This window comes from Leptonychotes weddellii, chromosome 4 (genome assembly GCF_054177405.1).
Source record: "Leptonychotes weddellii isolate Sample4059 chromosome 4, ASM5417740v2, whole genome shotgun sequence".
Classification (NCBI taxonomy): domain Eukaryota; kingdom Metazoa; phylum Chordata; class Mammalia; order Carnivora; family Phocidae; genus Leptonychotes; species Leptonychotes weddellii.
The window spans coordinates 42,195,502-42,214,805 of record NC_138372.1 but is presented as its reverse complement, the minus strand read 5'-3'; the positions used below and the strand labels follow the sequence as shown (position 1 = coordinate 42,214,805).

The window sequence follows — 19,304 nt, the reverse complement described above, 5'->3', positions numbered from 1 at the left end:
TCCTTTGGTTTGGAGGAAAGTGGGACCACTGAAGACTTTGAATAATGGAATGACACTATAAGCATGTACTGTCTAAAGAGAAATCTTGTGGTTCTCTAGCAAATGAATTGGGAGCAGGAAGAAATTGACAACCGGTAAATCGGTAGACCGGGGAATTATCAGGGTAAGGTAGGAGGATCAGAAGTGTGGTGACAGTGAGGACATTTTAGAAATATTATTTGCAATTCTTAGAATCTGTGTGAAAGGCACGGTAAGGAAAAGGGGAGAAATGAAAAGTCTCTGCAAAGCTTCTACCCTGGGTGAAGGGTGGACTATCCATGGCATGCATTTATTTGACAAATGTTACCTGCATTGTGCTGGGCACCCTCCTAGACACAGAACACTTAACGATGAGTAAGAATCCCATCGGAGGGGCGCCTGAGTGGCTCAGTCAGTTAAGCATCTGGTTTTGGCTCAGGTCGTGATGTCAGGGTCGTGAGATCGAGCCTCGCGTCTGGTTCTGCTCTCAGGGCAGTCTGTTTGGGACTCTCTCTTCTTCTCCCTCTGCCTCTCCCCCCAGCACACACATGCACTCTCTCTCTTTTTCTCTCTCTCTCAAATAAATAAATCTTTTTTAAAAATCGCACTTGGTTCATCAGGCCTGCCAACAACTGCGCAGTGTGCTGGGTGCTGTTGCTTGTCTGGCTATAAGGCACTCCCGTTAGGTTGTGGCCACCACACTGTCCTGTGGCCGGGTGAGGCTGCACGGGGAGGGGAGGGTGTCGGGGGCAGCAGTGGAACCGGCACCGAGAGAGAAGGCTGGTTGGTATGAAGGAGAAATTGGTCATCTCTGTTCTGTCACCACTAAATTCTGGTCACTGTAAGAAATTTAGGGGCCAGCGTCTAGAAGGCAGATGGGAATGTGGGCATGGAGCTTGGGAGAGGTTTGGGAACTAAATAGGCTGGCTCGGGTGTCATCTCAGACAAGGTGAGATTGTCAAGGAAACAGTAGAAGACTGTGGATAGAACATTAGAGAATACCTCCATCTAGGATTTAGAAAGCAAAGGGTGACCAAGTCAGGAAAGCAGGAGAACCAAGAGAGTCACAGAAGCACGAGAGGGGCAGCTTCTTTAAAAAGGAGGAGACAATGAGATAGGCAGCTACATGGAGGGGCCACGGAGAGTGGGCACGGAGGAAGGACCATCAGAGTCAGTGAGTCCTTAAGGACTGTACCTTCATGAAAGCATGTCATGTCGTGGGGTGCCTGGGTGGCTCCGTCATTAAGCATCTGCCTTCGGCTCGGGTCATGATCCCGGAGTCCTGGGATTGAGCCCCGCGTCGGGCTCCCTGCTCTTCGGGAAGCCTGCTTCTCCCTCTCCCGCTCCCCCTGCTTGTGTTCCCTCTCTCTCTGTGTCTGCCTCTGTCAAATAAATAAATAAAATCTTTAAAAAAAAAAAATATGTTGTTAACTCTCCTGGTGGCCTTTGCTGTGGCTGTCTCAGTTTTAGCGAATTTGGAACCAGATTATCCAGTCTGTGGACTGTCAATGTCCTGGTTGCCTCTGAGATTCTTCACATCTCATTGATTTCTTTCCTGAAACAGGAGGGGAAAGAATGGTGTTCCCCACCCAGAATCCCCTTACTTCAACCAGACTCATAAACTTCCTCTGACCATGTTATAATAACGTCCCTGAACAAAGACATCCTTAATGCCCCCAGAGAAACTCTAGGCTGGCTTTCAGAAGCCTTCAGAATCTGGCCCAGACTGCACAGGTGGTGGAGGGTAGTAAAGAGAGCATGAAATTTGGAGTCAGACAGGCATGTCTATCTTCAGACCTCACCCTTCCCCGGGCCTCGCTGGTCATCTGACTTGGACAACTCATGCCCCTCCTGAATCTCAGCTTCTTTTCTGCACATGGGCATCATCTGAGTGTGCCTCGTACCATTCCTGGCTCATGAGGGATGCCCAGGTATGTGGAGCATTTACCACTATACAAAATTCAATAAAGGCCCATTTCTAGCAGCTTTAATGACCTTGATTTTACCTTTAATCCTGGCTGAAGGTGGTTTTCCCTGCCCCCCACTTCATGTAAATTGTGCATAATATTAGAGACCTGGCTTCAACCCCCACCTCTTCCTGAAAACTCCCTCCAGGGACCTTGCTTCAAAATCCTGTTTCTCTCCTCCAAACCCCTAGGACACTGCCTAGTATAATATATATGCTAGTTATGCCTGAGCTGGCCTGGGCCATGACTTCTATTGTTCTTGACTTGTTTTTCTACCTTGATTTCTTGTTTCAGTTTTCAGAGGTTTATGTATTACTTCCCCAACTTGATTGTAAATTCCCTGAGGGTAGAGAATGGCCTTATAATTTATTGCACCTATAATTTGTAGCTCTTTTTTTTTCCTTCTTTTTTTTTCTTTTTCTTTCAGTTCTTTGGAGGACATGGTTTAGTAGGGAAAATACATTATTGAGAGTCATGGGTTTGAAATAATCGACAGGCAAATGAAGATTGTGTGACATGGAAGAAGTTACTTTTCCACTGTGAACTTTACTTTCCTCATCTCTAAAACTGAAAAAATAGTAATACCTCCCTCTTAGGGTCATTGATGGCATACACATTGTGTAATTGGTCCTTAATTACGGTGTCTTTTAAGCCACTTCCCATGACCTTAGTGAACAGGTGTACAATAATGAATATTTCCATTTTATCAGGATTCCTTTAGAAGATGTGCTCCAGAATCCTTTGCATCACTTAGTACCCCATCGAAATGCCACCTCATCCATGCTGCCAGCCCTGCCCCATCCATCAGAATGTGTGACTCATTTTTGGAGCTGTCTTTGCACACTGGTGACCCCTTCGTTTATGAAACATTCCCTTTTATGAAAATGTCTTTCTTCCACTGCACTGCGGACCTCTTAAAGGGAGCAATTCCATCTTAGGTAGAGTGGAAGACACACTGAGAGGTGGAAACAAACATAGCTGAGGGGATCTTGGATGAATTACATCTCCTTATTGGCTCTCTGGACTCTGGGCAGGTTTCTTTACTTCATCTGCACAAAGTGAGGTCATAATACCACGTAGGGCTGGTGTAGGGCTAAATAAAAAGTAATGTATATGAAAATGTCTGTCACAGTACCGAGAACATAGTAGATGTTTAATAAATAGTAGCCTTAGCCCCTGGCACCATGTCAGTCACATAAAAGATGCTGATAAAATGTTGACTAAATTAAAGTAAAAGATTTAATTTTTTAATTAATTTATTATTTGATAGAAGGAGCGCAGTAGGCAGAGCGGCAGGCAGAGGGAGAGGGGGAGGGAGAAGTAGGTTCCCTGTGAGCAGGGACCCTGATGCGGGGCTCCATCCCAGGACCTTGGGATCATGACCTGAGCCGAAGGCAGAAGCTTAACCGACTGAGCCACACAGGCGCCCCTAAAGTAAAAGAGATTTAATACTTACTTCTGTTTTCCATTGACCTGTTATAGCCTAGGATTGCTGACTATCCAAATTTGTTACATAGTCTTCCTGGAAATTTACTACAGTGCTTTTGGAAGCATTAAGATCAGGCTTGCGACTACATTGAGATCTTTGGAGGAGAGGTGCTTTGTTGAAATCAGCAGGGCTGTGCAAGTATTGATGCTTTTGTTATCTGATCAAAAAGACCTGTCTGTGTTTGTTTGTTTGTTTGTTTTGGGCATAAAAGGGACCAAAAGAAGTTGTTTAGAAAATAATTCACTCTTGGTCAGAGGGAGAACTCTGACCCTCCTCCCTCTCGTGCTCGCTCTCATTCTCTCTCTCGCAAATAAAAAAATAATAATAATAATAATTCACTCTTGTATCTTAAATTTATTGAAAGCTAAGCCATTCAGGGAGATGAACTACAAAAATTAGACTGTTTGAGGTCTGAGATCTTAGTGACAAAAATGGGAGGGAAATCAGCTAAATCCAAATTTTTCTCTTTTTGTGGGTTTATTAGCAGATAGGAAGTTGGGGTGGGAGAAATTGGGGATAAAGCACCCAGTCAACTGGGTGCAGCCATGAACACCCCTTCTTTTAAGCAAGCATTCAGTGACTGTCTCTCCCCGACCCAGCAGTGGGCGAGGAGCCAGATAGACAGAAATTCACATCCATTATTAATGAAAGTCTTCTAGTTACAAGTAACAGAAGTCAACTTGAATGGGCTTAAATATGACAGAGGGACATATCAATAAGGACTCAGAGGTGTCTCACGGAATTTAAGGAAGAGCATATATGAGCTGAGCCTCTGGAAGGATGACCCAAGGATTTGGACCCACTAAGGACTCCAACAATACTTTGTCTCTGTGGTCCGTTCTTCCAGAACTTCTTTTCCCTTTGCCTTTTTTCCATAAGATTGCCTTTCTTTTACTCAAGCAGGAAAAGATGGTGCCCCAGCAATTCTACAGTCTTGTGTTACAATTCTGGTCACACAGACAAAGTGACTCCTCTCTCTGCTTCAATTCTCAATTCCCGAGGATGGGGCTCTAACCCTCACAACTTGGACCCAGTGTCACCATCCGGTTTAATCAAGAGAGGCCTGAGGGTGGGGTCATATTGTATAAATGTGGCCACTGTGAGGACGGGGCTGTGTGGGAGAAGGCAGTCAGCTGAGGCTCAATCACTGACACTGGGCACACATTTCGGAAGGTGTCTGCTCTGGATGAATGAGACAACTCTCACTCAGTCGGTGAGATAGAAGCAATATAGAATCAATAAAAAAGCAAAAACAAGGGGCGCCTGGGTGGCTCAGTTGGTTAAGCGACTGCCTTCAGCTCAGGTCATGATTCCTGAGTCCTGGGATTGAGTCCCGCATCGGTCTCCCGGCTCAGCAGGGAGCCTGCTTCTCCCTCTGACCCTCTCCCGTCTCATGCTGTTTCTCACTCTCTCTCTCTCTCAAACAAATAAATAAAACCTTAAAAAAAAAAAAAAGCAAAAACAAACACCAAAAAAAGTGCCCGTTTCCTATGATAAAAATCATGCTGAGAAGAAGCCAGGGCTTTTCAGCAGTGACATAGTTCAATCTGAACTCTGGTGCTCAATGGAAACCAGAGGAAAAGGAGCTCGTGTTCATGGAGCAGCTGTTTGTTGGCACTTACTTATTTCATTCACAAACTTCAAGATAGGTCTTGGCTATTTCGTATTGTAAATGAGGAGTTGCCCGTGACTCAGCGAGGACAGGCGCCCTGGTGGCAGGCGGGCGTTCCAAGGTTGCGTCTCTCTGTTCCTGAATCCCACACCCCCTGCACACAGCTGGGATGTGAAAGTCACCAGGTTCCACCGGCTCTGTGGCCATCACAGATTAGGACGACATTGTATCAGGAAGTGACTCTGCCTTCCACGCAGGTCCTGAAGCCAAAACTCCCCCGTTGTTACTTGCTTCCTCCCTTTTCCTGCCTCCCGCATGGACAGTCTGTGGGGAAACCCTATCTGCCATTCCTCCAAGGTCTGTTTTGATTCCGCCCCCCTCCTCCATATCTGCTGCCATCCTTCTCATCCCGTCTTGCAGCCGGACTACACAATGACTCTGGCTTCGACTTTGTCCCCTTTGGCCACAGAGCCGTCAGAGAAGTTTTTACAACTTATGAGTCATATGCCTGCCTGATGGCCCCCAGTGGCTCTCACTTGCACTTGGAGCCAGATCCCCTACTCCTTGCCCTGTCTCCTAAAGCAGCATGGGAAGGAGCCCCGGCTCCCTCTTTGCAGCCACGTCCCACCTCCTCCTCCCCCTCGATTTCTCCAGTCAGATCACACTGGCTTCTCTCTGTTTTGTAAACAGGCCAGACACATTCCCTCCTGGCTCCGCTGCCCTTTTCTCATTGTTCACATCTCCTTTCAAATGTCATTTCTATAGAAGTGCCTTCGTGGGCCAGCCAGCCTATCTCAATGAATCCTCCGACCCCCCCCCCCCAACACTGTCTCCGTCACTCTTCATTTCATCAGACTGTTTTATCATCTCCATAACACTTTTCCCTATCTGGAACAATCTTGTTCATTATTTATTTACTGACTTATTATCTTCCTTCCCTTTTTAGATCAGAAGCTCTAGGAGAGCAGGGGCTTGCTTTTTTCCCTGTTGTTCACGACTGTACCCTGGCCCCTGGGGCCAGTGCTACATAGGAGGCATTCGACACATGTTTGTGGTGTGGACGGATACTCAGTGGACTCTGTTAAGAGACCCAGAGGTGTCAGGGCTGGGCCCATGCCCTTGCATTCATTACTAGCGATGTCGGGGGCATTTAGTCACTGTCTCTTCCGGCACATTCCACTTAAAACCTCCATCACTGAGATTTATCTCTGAGTTTAATCAAATGTAATTTATATTGCAGCCTTCTCAGTAAATAATTGATTTGCCCTCTCTGTTGTCTTCATCACAAATACTTCTTTGTACTCTAAAGAAATGATTTAATCAGTCGTTAGTATACACAGCCCTCTTGTTTAGAAGGCAGATGGAAGATAAAGCATGAGCCTTGCTCACACCAGAATATACCAGGACCAAAATAATCTCCCTTAAAAAATAGTCTGAAAACAAGTTGGCAGCAGAGACACCCAATTAAATCCTCTTGTTTTTTTCTAATGGAGATGACCCCATGGAAGTTGTAGCTGCCGCAGAAGGAAGTTCTTGGCCAATTGCAGGCTGCATGTGAAAATAGAAACCCTTGTCCATCTGTGATTTAATTAACCTCTGTCTGGGTCCAAGAGCAGGCTTTCACATTCCGAGTGTTCACGCACGTTGGGTGAGAACTCCAAACCAGGGGTTTGGCTGCTGTGGGCTGCGCTGTCACCTCAGCTCGCTGAATAAATCCCATTCTCCTGCTTCTCTCTCCTTTGCTCAGTCGCCTGGCTTCCCGTGGGCAACATGGCCTGAGCTTACAAGGATTCTCTTGTAATCCAAATCACACAAACAACCTTCCTTTGCCCTCCGGTGTTTCTCCCAAAGAAAGACATCGGGAGGGGTAAAATGTGCATTTGTTTTCACACATGTGTCTATTTTGAGCCCACACTTTTCTGGAGTGGAAGAAGGGGAGGGGAAAATAATGAAGCATCTACTCTGATACTCCAGGGAGGCATCCTCACAGGGAAAATCCATCTCTCCACTGTCTTTAGGAGGAATTCTCAATATTGTATTTGTTTGCACTGTTTTTAACTGGAAACATCGTAACTGTCTGATGATAGGGGGGTTGGTTAGATGAATTATGATACATCTATATGATGGGATATTATGCTGCCACTAAGAATCATGTTACAAAAAATATCAATATGGAAGAAAATGCATAATGTACTGCCAAATGGAAGAAGCAAGCTACAGATTTATAGCATGAAAACATTTTTGAGAAGTGTGTATTTGTGTGTGTGTATACACTTGGGAAAAAGTTTGGGAGAGCATATACTCCAGTGAAACCATTGATACCCCCGGAAGGTATTATGGGTGACTTTCCCCCCTTTTTTCCTCTCTTGAATTTTCCAAATTGTAAGGTTTGAGCATGTTTCACTTTGTAACTAGAAAGAAAAAAAAAAGCAGTCGTTTTAAAGAATGGAAGTAGAAAAGGTTTAAAAATATATCTGTTATTTTTCATTGAAAAACAAAATTGTCTTCACTTGTCATCAGCTTCCAGGGTTTTGTAAATGCCTAGTGTCTGTTCTGGTGTGCATTTGCCACACAGGGGTGGTGGGAGTGGAGGGGCACAAATCGTGAATTTCGGGAAAGCAAACCCCACAGTACCTCCCCAATCCGGTGCTAGTGAGGATGCCCCTGGGGGGTGGCTGGTCACTCCACTCACTCCTGCAGACTCACCTGCCCGGGATGGCTGGTGAACACTCAGTATTTTTGCCAGGGGCCTTTGCCGTGCATTTGGTGAGAGGGTGTTAGTCCTGGATGTACCTTCTCAATCAGGCTTCGTCTCATGGAACGTCAGCATCAGTTTACATTATGTGAGCTTTGGGTGCTGCCCCCGAGCCCTCCTCCTGTCACCCTTGGGTTATTGTGGGCTGGCACTTGCTGGCTTACCTCTCCACATCATGACCCCCTGTCTTTCAGAACACTCTCCCTCAAATGCATTGATTTTGTGCGGGGCTTTGATCAGGTTCCCAGGAAAACAATGGCAGACGCAGAGATCGGCTCTGGGGAGCTTACTGGGGAATGCCCCAGAATCAGCCCCGATGGGGACAGTCAGGTGGCAGGACTGGGCAGAGCCAGGAGCTGGGCTGTGATGCAGCTGCGGCCCAGACCTCAGCTGACCCCACTGTTCCGCAGGGAGCTCTGCTCTGCCCTTCAGCACTGTCACAAATCTGCAAATGGAGGCCAGGGACTTGGACTTTTATACCCACACATATAATCACCCCCATTGATTGGATCTTAGCTACAGGGACCATGGGGAGCGAGGTGAGAGTTACTCCATTTTCCTGGGTCTCTCTCATGTATACAGGAGGGGTATGTGTTACTAAACTTGTGTTTTTCTCCTGTTACTCTTTTATTACAGGAGGATCTCAGCCAAGAACCTGCAAGGATAGAGAAAATTATGATTTTTTTCCCTCCCCCGACACCCTAATTGAAGGAAAACATCATTTCTGATACCATCAAATAACAAAAATCAAAACTTTGGGTCATCTAAGTGCTCAAAGAAATACTAAAATCTGTACTTAAATGCTTCTGAAGAACTTTTAGCCTTTTAAAAGTTATATGGCACTTTAATACAGAACTGCAGAAGTACAGAACAAAACATCCAGGTGTGAGGTGAGGGCAATATGACTCTGTTTGGTGGAAGGCAGTTCTCTGAGAGCAACTCACCCCAGAGCCTTCCTAAGCCAGCACATCACCTGGGGGGGATGAGCCTTCAGACCCGGAACTGGTCTAGGAGACACACCTCATGTAGCCTGCAGTCCACAGGAAAGGGATGAAAATATTATCAACATGTGATACTGGCCAGGAGCTGCCCAGCTGTGCTGGATGCTTCAAATATATGATTGCATTTACAGTAATCCTACAAGGGGAGTGTTGCTGTCCTCCTTTGCAGAGTTGAAGTGACTTGCTCTAGACTGAGTCTTCTGAATGTCAAAGCCAGCTGAGAACCCCCATCTGGAAGCTGTTCTTCCCCCTTCCTTACTCCGCCCTGCCCCCACCCCTTTGGTATTTTATCTGCATCCCTCTGCCTTCCTCCATGCAGCACTGTTCCCCTAATAGGACACTTTAGGTTGCAAATGACAGAAACAAAGATAAATGCTGGGGCTCTAGCTTCAGACCAGTCCTCCCCTGCCCTCTGTGCTCCTGCTTCTTACCCAGCCCAAATCTTCACAATCGCTTCCTTAAAACATCTTCTGATTAACTCCATGTGCTATTTGGCACTCCTGGCTCTGCCTTGTCCTAGCTCTGTCCTCTCGGGCCAGGCTTTACCCTCTTGGAGCCTCAATGTTCTCATCTGTAAGAAGGGGCTAATAATGCATACCATGCTCAGTTGTTGTAAAGGAATGAAGGCGTGATCAAGAAGGACGTACATATCCTTTAAAGCCTTGTCCATGCTTTGGTCTGACCCTCGTGGCAACACACACTAGTTTAGTTTGTCTCTTGACCACCAGGAAAAAGACACAAGCCCCACCGTCAGACATCCAAGAAGCCAATAGTGTGTGCTGTCCTCAGAGAGACAGGGCAGGGCAATGCCTTTCAGAGAACAGGCTCTCAGTAAGCAGGCATGGACAAATACAGCTGCAGATGAGAAGCTAGACTGAATGGTCCTGGATAGGCCCAAGTTAGGAGGATACACCAAGCTCCTCGGTCTCCATGGAAGGGGCTTCAGAAGGTCTCAGCCACAAAGAATTACAGATAACTTTACAATCTTAAAATCGGGATGTTTCTCTGTTTTTCCCAGCAGGGGGAAAAAAACAGAAAAAGAAACAGAAATAAGTACTAGTGGACCTTAAATAAAAAGGAAATGAAAGAGGGACCAACTATCCGAGCGTAAGGATTGGGTCACTTGTATGGAGGTCCCTGCTTTACACTTCATTTGTTCCTAATCTGACTCAGCCTCAGAATCCTAGGCCAGTCTTTGAAAATGCAGATTCCCAGTACTCGAACTAGAATCTTTGGAATCTTAGTACTGGCTTTACCTGGGAAGATGCCAATGGATTCCAGATGCTCTTTATAGAGAGCTCTTTTCAGAAATACCAGTGAAGAACATCTTTTTAAGAGAATGTGTGCATGAATAATAGGTTGAATATTATTTTGGCTCTTTAATTAGTTTACCTTTTAGCAATAATGACAGCAACCATGTTCATAAAAGCACATTTTAACAGCCCCCTAAGTGTGTTGTTCCCCTCATTCTGCTCGCTACCCAGCTAGTTAATTACACAAAATCAGCATTCTCTCCTACGCAGCCAGTATACATAATTATTTGTCCATTGCAAATCAACACCTGGATAATTGCAAGATAGAATTCTGAATAAAATAAGTTATCTCTGCTGCTGGGCTCTGAAATTCCCCTCACAATCTGTTCTTAAATCGGACAACATAACAGAAAATAGAGCTCTTTCGGCAATGGACAGAGTCATGTTGGACAGGCTGGGGGAGAAAAAAAAAACCTCTTTGAAATTTTCTTATCATCAAGATGGATGGCCTGGTAATTCAGATAGATATGCAGAAGGAAGGAGGATGTCTCAGTTTGGGTATTATGTTAATAATTCATAAGGTGATCTCCCGATTGCCTTCAGGAAGGAACATCCTATTCCTAATTGCACCCTTATTCCCAGACAACCAAAAATATTTCCCAAACAGCTGGGACCATCACTCCTACTGCAATAGGCTTTGCTCTGGTTCGCTTTGGGCCACTGGTGCTTAATGTGAAATATATTATTTGGGGAGGAGGAAGGTAATAAATATTACTGAATGACTATGATGTGCCAGGGAGTGTGCTAAGAGTGAAATGTGTGTTGTTTTATATAATCCTTCTGACTGTCCTAGAGAGCAGTGCAAATAACTGCAGTGTTTTACAGATGGAGAAGCTAACATTCAGAAAAGTTAAATAACCTTTCCAGTATGACGCATATGAAGTTGCAGAGCTACTGAAAGGCCACTGGACTCCAAAGAGTTAGGCACCGTGCCCCTCACTGGCCGTGTGGCCTTGTGTCAGTGACCTGACTTCCCTGTGCCCCAGCCCCCCTCTCCAAGGTATGGTGATTCTTCAGTAAGACAGCTTATGAAAATGGGACAGGCTCATCTTCAGGGATCAACCAGCTTTTTACCCTTCCTTCTAAATCCTGGCCCCCTTATTATGGACTGAATATTGGTGTTTTACTGCCTCACCCCCAGCCACCCAAGAAAATTCATACCTTGAAGCCCTAACCCCCAATGTGATGGTATTGGAGGTGGGGCCTCTGGGAGGTAATTAGGTTTAGATTATGTCATGAGGGTCCACCCCAATGGGATTAGTGCCCTTGTAAGAAGAGGAAGAGAGATAGCACACTCACTCTGTCTACCATGGGAAGACACAGTAATCTGCAAGCCAGGAAGAAAGCTCTTTCCCAGAACTCAATCAGCCAGCACCTTGGTCTTGGGCTTTCAGCCCCCAGCCTGTTGTTCAAGCCACCCACTCTATGGGATTTTTGTTACAGCAGCCCGAACTGACTGAGACACTTCCTTAGATGTTTAAGTATCTCTCTAAACCTAGAAGTGAACCCTCAGCTCAGTGTAAGGAATTTGTTGAAGTTGACCTCCGCTAGACAGGGAAATGCTCTTAACTATCGGAAGTTAAAAGAACTCACAGCCAGGCTGACCACATTAGAAGAAAACACAGCAAAACACTTACCTTGGCTCTTGTGTGGGTTCCTGTGGCCGGGCTCATTACAATCTGTGATGAGTTGGGGGGATAAAGAGAAAATAATCTTGGGTGTGAAGTATCTTTCATGTGGCCATTAGCAGTCTTTAGTGAACAGCCCGGAATGGGAGGCATGTGTTACTCTAGTGGATTCTGTGGGCTCTCTGCTCAGTGTCATAAAAAATGCTAATTGCCTGCTTCCTCTGGACCCTGACTTCTGACAGAGCGCTGTTAGTTGAAGCTTCTGCAAGGTCACTCCCCATGTGGGACGTCCACATTGGCAGCACCTTCTGCTCCAAGACAGGGTCTCAGTGTTCTTCCTGACAGCAGCTTTGAGGACCGTTCAAAACGGGGAATTTACTCAGTGCCCTGGGGACTGCCGCGATTTAAATTCTGAGGAGCAGCATTTCCTGGGTTATAAGGGGAGCAGGTCTATGATGAGGTTGAGAAACTCTCTTCCTTAATGGCTCAACGCAAAGGCAACCTTAAAATAACCGTGAGTGTGATATTTACTTTATCCCATTTGGGATTTTATTCCTTGGAGACTAAGTGAATCACACTCACAGAATGGATTTGAAATAGGGTCTGTATGGAAGGGGTGTTTAGTGACCCTTTACACTTCCCTGTAGTGATTCTGACTCCAAGAGTCCACTTGCCTCTTTTAAGGAAAGAAAGAAATTCATTCATTTATTCAATTATTCAGTGGAGCTGGGCACTGCGGTTCCACTCGGTGCCAGGCACCATGCTAGGTTCAGAAACCAGAGATGAATCACTCCCAGCCCCTGCCTTGGTGGAGCTCAGGCGCAGAGAAGGAGGCATGAAGACAAAGTCAATGAGGTGCCATGGATACTGTGGACAGATGCTGTGAGAGAATATTGTGTTAGGAAGATGCTGCGCTCTGGTATCTTGGTCAACAATTCCATCACAGCTCCCTATATTCTGGCACTTACAGACTGAGCATAAGGCTGGATTTAAACAGATTTCTACAGATGAGATTAAGTCATTGCGAGAATGCAAGGGGATTATCAGGAAAGTGCCGTGGAGGCATCTCAGAGGGGACCTCCCAGATAGACCCCTGGGATCCGAGGAGCCCTGGGCACATGGTCCTGTGCTGAGGCCTCAGGTGTGGGCGGTGGTGGAGAGAGATAGGGCAGGGCAATGCCTTTCAGGCTCAGACAATAGCAGGTGAAAAGGTGCAGAGCTCAGCCTGTGTTGCACATAGTAGGGCTTGTTGGAGGATCTGGGTAAAGGCCAGAAGGTGAGAGATAAGGGGGAAAGGGGCCCAATGTGAGGCTGATGGGTTCAAGAGAGGCCTTTGGAGTATATAAAGAGGTTAATTTCAGTTGGTGGGGAATGGGGATAGGGAAGGAGGGGCGCTCTCCTCCCCCCACCCCCCAAAAAAGCCCTCATAACAGAAGGTGTACTTAACCTGAAGGTACACTTGAAACATTTATCAAAGAGACAGGCAAGTCAGAGAGGAGGAAACAGCAGGGGCCAAGGGCACGGAGAAGCCCGGCCGGGAGGACTGGAGTTGAAGCCGGAATGAGATAGGGAGGAGAGGGAGGCTGCCTGTTGCAGGCGGAGTGAAGTCAATGGCATTTCAAGGACGGTAGCGTGGTGAGGGCTGGCACTGGGGCTGCGGCTCTTTGGAGGCAGTGTGGGGCACGGATTGGGGGTGACTGTGGAGGTACTTCTGTGGTGACTTCTGGATGCCTCCAGATGCTTAGAGTGGTGTATGTGCACCCCACCGACCCTCAGTGGCCATAAAAGACAGCAGCCGCTAGGATGACCAGCAGTCCATTGTTAAATTAGAAACGGACCATTCTTGGAAGCCCAAATGCCTTACTGTGATTGTAGGTTTGCCGTGACTCCCTGAGGATCTTTCAGGTTGTTATTTCTCAGGGAAATCCGCAGGGAAGCATTGTGAGGTGCAGACCCCTGCAGGGTATGCAAGATAATCTGCTGGGGATGTGGGAGATTATTAGACATCTCTTTATGTTTGGTTCTAAACTAAAACATTTTAAGACTGAATGAGCTTTAATAATATTAATGCACAGATTGTAGGTAGTACATGTATGTAAGTTATACAGAAATATACCTATTTTCGATGTACAGGCTCAACAGTATTTTACTGATAGAGACATGGGATTAAAAATAAAAACCCAAACCCTGGAAATCCTGGTTCTGTGGACTTGGGCAGACCTTTGTTTCAATCCTGGCTCTGGCACTAACCTAGATGTATCAGGTTAGGCAATGTGACCACTCAGAATTTCTGTTTCTAGAAAGGGACCCAGTAGATTGAGTTGACCCAGACACAGGCCATCCTCAAAGATGACTGGGTCCCTCCCACTAGACTCAGAGTCTCAACGGATGGTATTTAGGAATCTGTGATTTGGGGTTTGGGGCTTGGGGTTTTGTTTTTTACAGGTGATTGATTCTCCATTATATTAGAAAGAAGAAATGTCTACAGTAGCCCACTGGCTTGTCGCCTGGCATGTAACTCCCCGAGTGCAGGGCTGTTTATGTTTTGTTCGCTGCTGTATCTCTAGCACCTTAGATCACAAAGTGGGTACACAATATATGTTGACTCCATGAATGAAGGAATGCGTGGTCAATCCATCATCCCCAGATGTTGTCTCAGTGTTATTTAAACCTTATCCTCACAACAGAAAGGATCATGAAGAGCTCCTGGGGCCTACAGAACAGAGCCCAAAAGCTCCAGGGCCCCAGGAATAGGCCCCCGCAGCCTTGGCCAGCATCATGTGAGGCCTGTGCTCTAACACAGTGCTTCCCAAGCATGTCTGCTGACCCAGGCTCACCCCAGACCAATCTACCCAGAATCTGTGGGGTACTATTTTTAAAAGCTCCCAAGGTGATTCTAAAATGTAGCTAGGGCTGAGAAATGCTCAAGACTAGACTAACCCAATGACTCACCTTTTCTCTGAACATCATCATACTTTTGGCTCTTCTGGAAGTTTCTCCCTTTCCTGCCTGATGAACACTGATTCCTCACCAAGCCTCCTTCAAATGTCATTTCACCCCTGTAGCTGTTCCTAATCTTCTCCCCACCAAACAAGTAATTTCTCCTCCCCTCAGCTCTCTATGACCTTCACAGCCCTGGTCATATTTTATAAAGCTCTGTGTGTCCCCTCCTGAAATGTGGCTTCCTCCAGAAAGGAGAGGGGACTCTTTCCACACACCTAGGTACCACAGAAAGATAGCACACTGCCTAGCACAAAGAACACCCTGGGGCAGGGCAGTACATAAATGGTGATGATATAACTCGGGTGACCACACCACCGATTATCCAAACTGGGATAATTTTGAGAGCGGTAGGATGATAGTAGTAGTAGTAGTGTCAGGACAGAAGGTATAAACAGGGATTGTCCCAGGCAAGCTAGAAGTACGATCACCCAGATGACAGTGGTCAACTTTGGTTGAGCCCCGACTGCCAGTCACTGTCTTATGTTGCTATCTATGGGTCACTTCTTTGACCTACACAAGGACCCAGTGTGGGAGCAATGGTTATTAGCTACTCTTCACAGAAGAAAGACACTGTGGCAGACATGGAAGGGAACTTACCCAACACAACACAATGAGGGGAGTGGGTGGGAGAGTTGGGACCAGAATGCCGGTCCTTGGAATCCAGAGCTCTTGTTTGGGGCCATTACACCCTGTTGCCTCCCAGGGGAAGATCTCAGGTCTTGGCATGGGACAGGATGAGATTCTGTTCCCAGCTCAGCTTGCAGTAATTTTAGTTATCTCTCTGGCTTTGGTTTCTTCATTCATAGAATGATGACAATGCCTATTTCCAGTCCCTGGAGGAGTAAGGGGAATAAGGTCTGAAAAGATCAGGCATAGTGTGTGTGTTTATAAGGTACTTGTCTTAGGAGTAAGATAGCTGCCAGTTTACTGTAGACTCCATGAGACATCTTCTCAAATAGCTACGATACAAAGTAAAAAGTGGCAAGTACCATAACAGAGTATGGAGTAAGGTCAACCAATGCCAAAGAGCCTACTGGTTAAAAGCATGAAATTTTTCATAACACCTGGGTTCAATCTCAGGCTGTCAGATTTGACTATGTCAGATTTTCTTTTTATTATTTTTCTAAGATTTTATTATTTTTTAAGTAATCTCTACACCCAGTGTGGGGCTCGAACTCACAACCCCGAGATCAATGTTGTATGCTCTTCCGACTGAGCCAGCCAGGTGCCCCGACTATGTCAGATTTGAATAGAGTTTCTCCAGAGAAGATATGCAAAAGGACATGAGCACAAGAAAAGATGCTCACCGTCACTAGTCCTGAGGAGCATGCAAAACAAAACTCTGATATCACTAAACACCCGTAAGGATGGCAAAAGCAAAAAAGACAAACAGAAGTATTGGCAAGAATATCTAGTAGAGAAACAGAAACCCTCATACTTTGCAGGTGGGATTATAAACTGGTACAGCCACTTTGGAAAAACACTTTGATAGTTTCTCAAAAATTTAAAGATAGAGTTACCATATAACCCAGTATTATACCCAGGAGAGAAGTGGTACTCAGGGAGAAGTGGTGTGATACTAAGAATTGAAAAATATGCCCCCCAGGAACTGATTAACACAAATGGCATAGTAGCCCCCAAATAGAAACAACCTGAATGTCCATCAACTGATGTGGTGCTTCGATACAATGGAATATTACTCAGCCAGAAACAAAGGAATATGAAATACTGGCCCATGCTATAACATGCAGTAACCTTGAAAATGTGATGAGAAGTGAAAGAAGCCGGTTACAAAGGACCACACATTGTGTGATACCATGTATATGAAATGCAGTTTGCCTCCAGAATAGGCAAATCCATAGAGACAGCAAATGGACTAGTGGTTGCCTGGGTTGGTTTGGGGGAGTTGGGGAGTAACTGCTAATGGGTACAGGGCTTCTTTGGGGGGTGATGAAAATGTTATGCAATTAGCTAGCAATGATGGTGGTACGACTCTGTGAATGTACTAAAACCACTGAATTACATTCCTTACAAGAGGGAATTGAATGGTATGGGAATTATATCTCAATAAAGCTGTTATTTAAAAAATTCTGGCTCTGCTGTTGGTTATCTTCCATAAAATAGGGCAGGTGACAGAGTCTAACTTAAAGAGCAGGTGTGAGGATCACATGAGAGATTGCATGTAGAATCTTGGCACAGCGACTGGTAGAGTGAATGTTCGATAATTGATAGTGACAGTGTTGATGATTTTCCTGAAACACGTGTCCCTGCTTTTGTCCATCCTGAAGCATAGGGTCAGTAGTGCTTTCAGCAAAACAGGCTGGGGATTCATGATGACTTGGGACGCATGAAGACTGACCCTTACCCTAATACCCTCACATCGTGTGGGTCTCTGATGGAATAGCCTTATGGCTCTGATATCTGTTATTTATTTCTTAACTAATATAACTGAGACCTTGCTCAAGATGTGCTCATGAAAAATTACCCTTTTAATGGTGGAGCCTTTAATGAGAAACTGGATTATCTACTGCATAAGTGCCCTTCATACAAATTAGCTTGGCCCTGGGTCCTAATCTAAATTGGGCTCCTTCCTTTCCTCTAAATGGCCTAATATTTTCTTATTAATCTCTGCCCTCGTTCACCTGATCTGGCTCTGCCTCCTTATGAAGCGTCCTCCTTGGTAGAGCTCTACGCCTTGACAAATGTTTCTTAAGGCTGTCTTTGTATCTGACTCGTGGATGTTTTCTGGGACATGATGCGGAGGCTGAAAGTTGTTTGTTCCATTTTCAAGCTGTCTCTCCAGTGGAGTTTTAATGCTACCAATGTATTAGGTATCAACAGATTTGGGCCAGGTGAGTTTTGATACAATATAAAGATGGGGAAGTCAGGTAGAATGAGAAGCAATTAATCCTGGTGGTTAAGAGCACAAACTTGAAAACACAGAACACGTGCAAAACCAGAAACCTGGGCTTTGGCGTCAGAGAGATCTGGGTTCAGGTCGCACTTAGTAATTTTGGACAAGTTACTTGGCCTCTCAGATGTTCAGTTTAGATCCTCATTTATAAAAACCTGAATGACAGTACCTATGTCTAGGGTTATTTCTGGGGCTAAACAAGTTGGTGTATACAATGCGCTCTGAACAGAACCTGATAAATGATACCTATACGTAAAGCTTGGAGAAGTCCCACACAGTGAAAGGGATTTGACTGGTGACTGAAATAGTGTCATGTGTTGAAGAGGCAGAGATGGTATTTGGGACAGAGTAACATAACCTTCCCAAGAACCAGAGCAAACCATAGGCCACTCCTGCCCAACACTGCATGATAATGCAGAGAGGTGACATGTCGGTCCACAGCTGTGTTGTTGAGCTAGATGTCTGTACAGGGTGTATCACGGCAAGTGTCTTCTTTGTTCTTAGCTTTAGTCTCTGACATCTGCCCTCACAGAATCCTGAGGCTGAATTTTTACATTGATTATAGGTTCTGACTAATCATCCCTGTGTTATTTCTGCTTTGTGGAATATAATTCAAAGGCTTGCATATACCAGGAGTCAGCAAGGGTACAGTGGGGAAAAAGCACTAGCTGGAAATCAGGGGTCTGGCTTTGCAGACATTTCTCCTTTGTGCCCTCCTTGCCTCAGCATCGTATCTTCTACGTGCTTCTTTCACGGGGCTGGTAATAGTGTCGACAGCTACCATTTTCTGAGAACTTAGCATGTGAATCCGTGCTTCGCACATACTCTCCTCTAGAAGTTACTATTCACGATAAATCTGAACGTAGATATTTTATCCACATTTGACAGATGAGCAAACCGAGGCTCCACAGACAGTTTAGCTGGTTTTCAAGTGAGAAAGGCATGATTTGAAATGAGGATGTCCAACTAAAGCTGCTACCTTCTTACACAACTAACATAGTGCCTTGCACATTTTTATTTTCAGTCACCAGAATCTTGAGCTTGTAGGGGCACAGACTTTGTCTTACACGTCTGTTGCAGTGAGTTACAGCGTCTGGCACAGAGGAGACCCTCAGAGAGGGACGATGGAATAAATAAATGAACCGCAAGTTTTTTTCAGTAGAAAAGCATTATGCTGTGGTTAACTATTGCCGTTGTTTTTCCTGTTTTCAGCTCAAATAATTCTCAATTCACATTATGGAAAGGCCTTAATTTGCACGTCATATAGATAAAAGGAAGTAGGCTGGGTTCTCTCTCATGCGCTCAGCCCAAAGTTTCTGCCCCATGACGGCAGCCTTGATGGACGAGGTATTGGAAGTTCAAGTTCATGATGTTCCTGGACATGAGTATCAGAAGACTAGGGTGCTCTAGGTCTTAAGAACCACATGTGCAAACTTTATGAAAGTTTGATGATACTAGAAATTTTAATTCCTGTGCATTCATCTTTTTTTCTGACTGGGTGAACTTGGGACAAGCTCCTTGAATTCTGTGACCTTCATCCTCATTATCTAGAAAATTGATATGGTTGAGTTTTTACAAAGAGTGGGGATCAAGTCTATAAAACA

General features: G+C 45.4%; 1 protein-coding gene across 3 annotated transcripts in view; it reads left to right on the top strand.

Moving 5' to 3' along the window:
* LOC115942550 (disabled homolog 1) overlaps positions 1-19,304 on the top strand; it is a 1,065,325-nt gene that overhangs the window by 907,884 nt on the left and 138,137 nt on the right. The gene's annotated exons all lie outside the window — the stretch shown is intronic.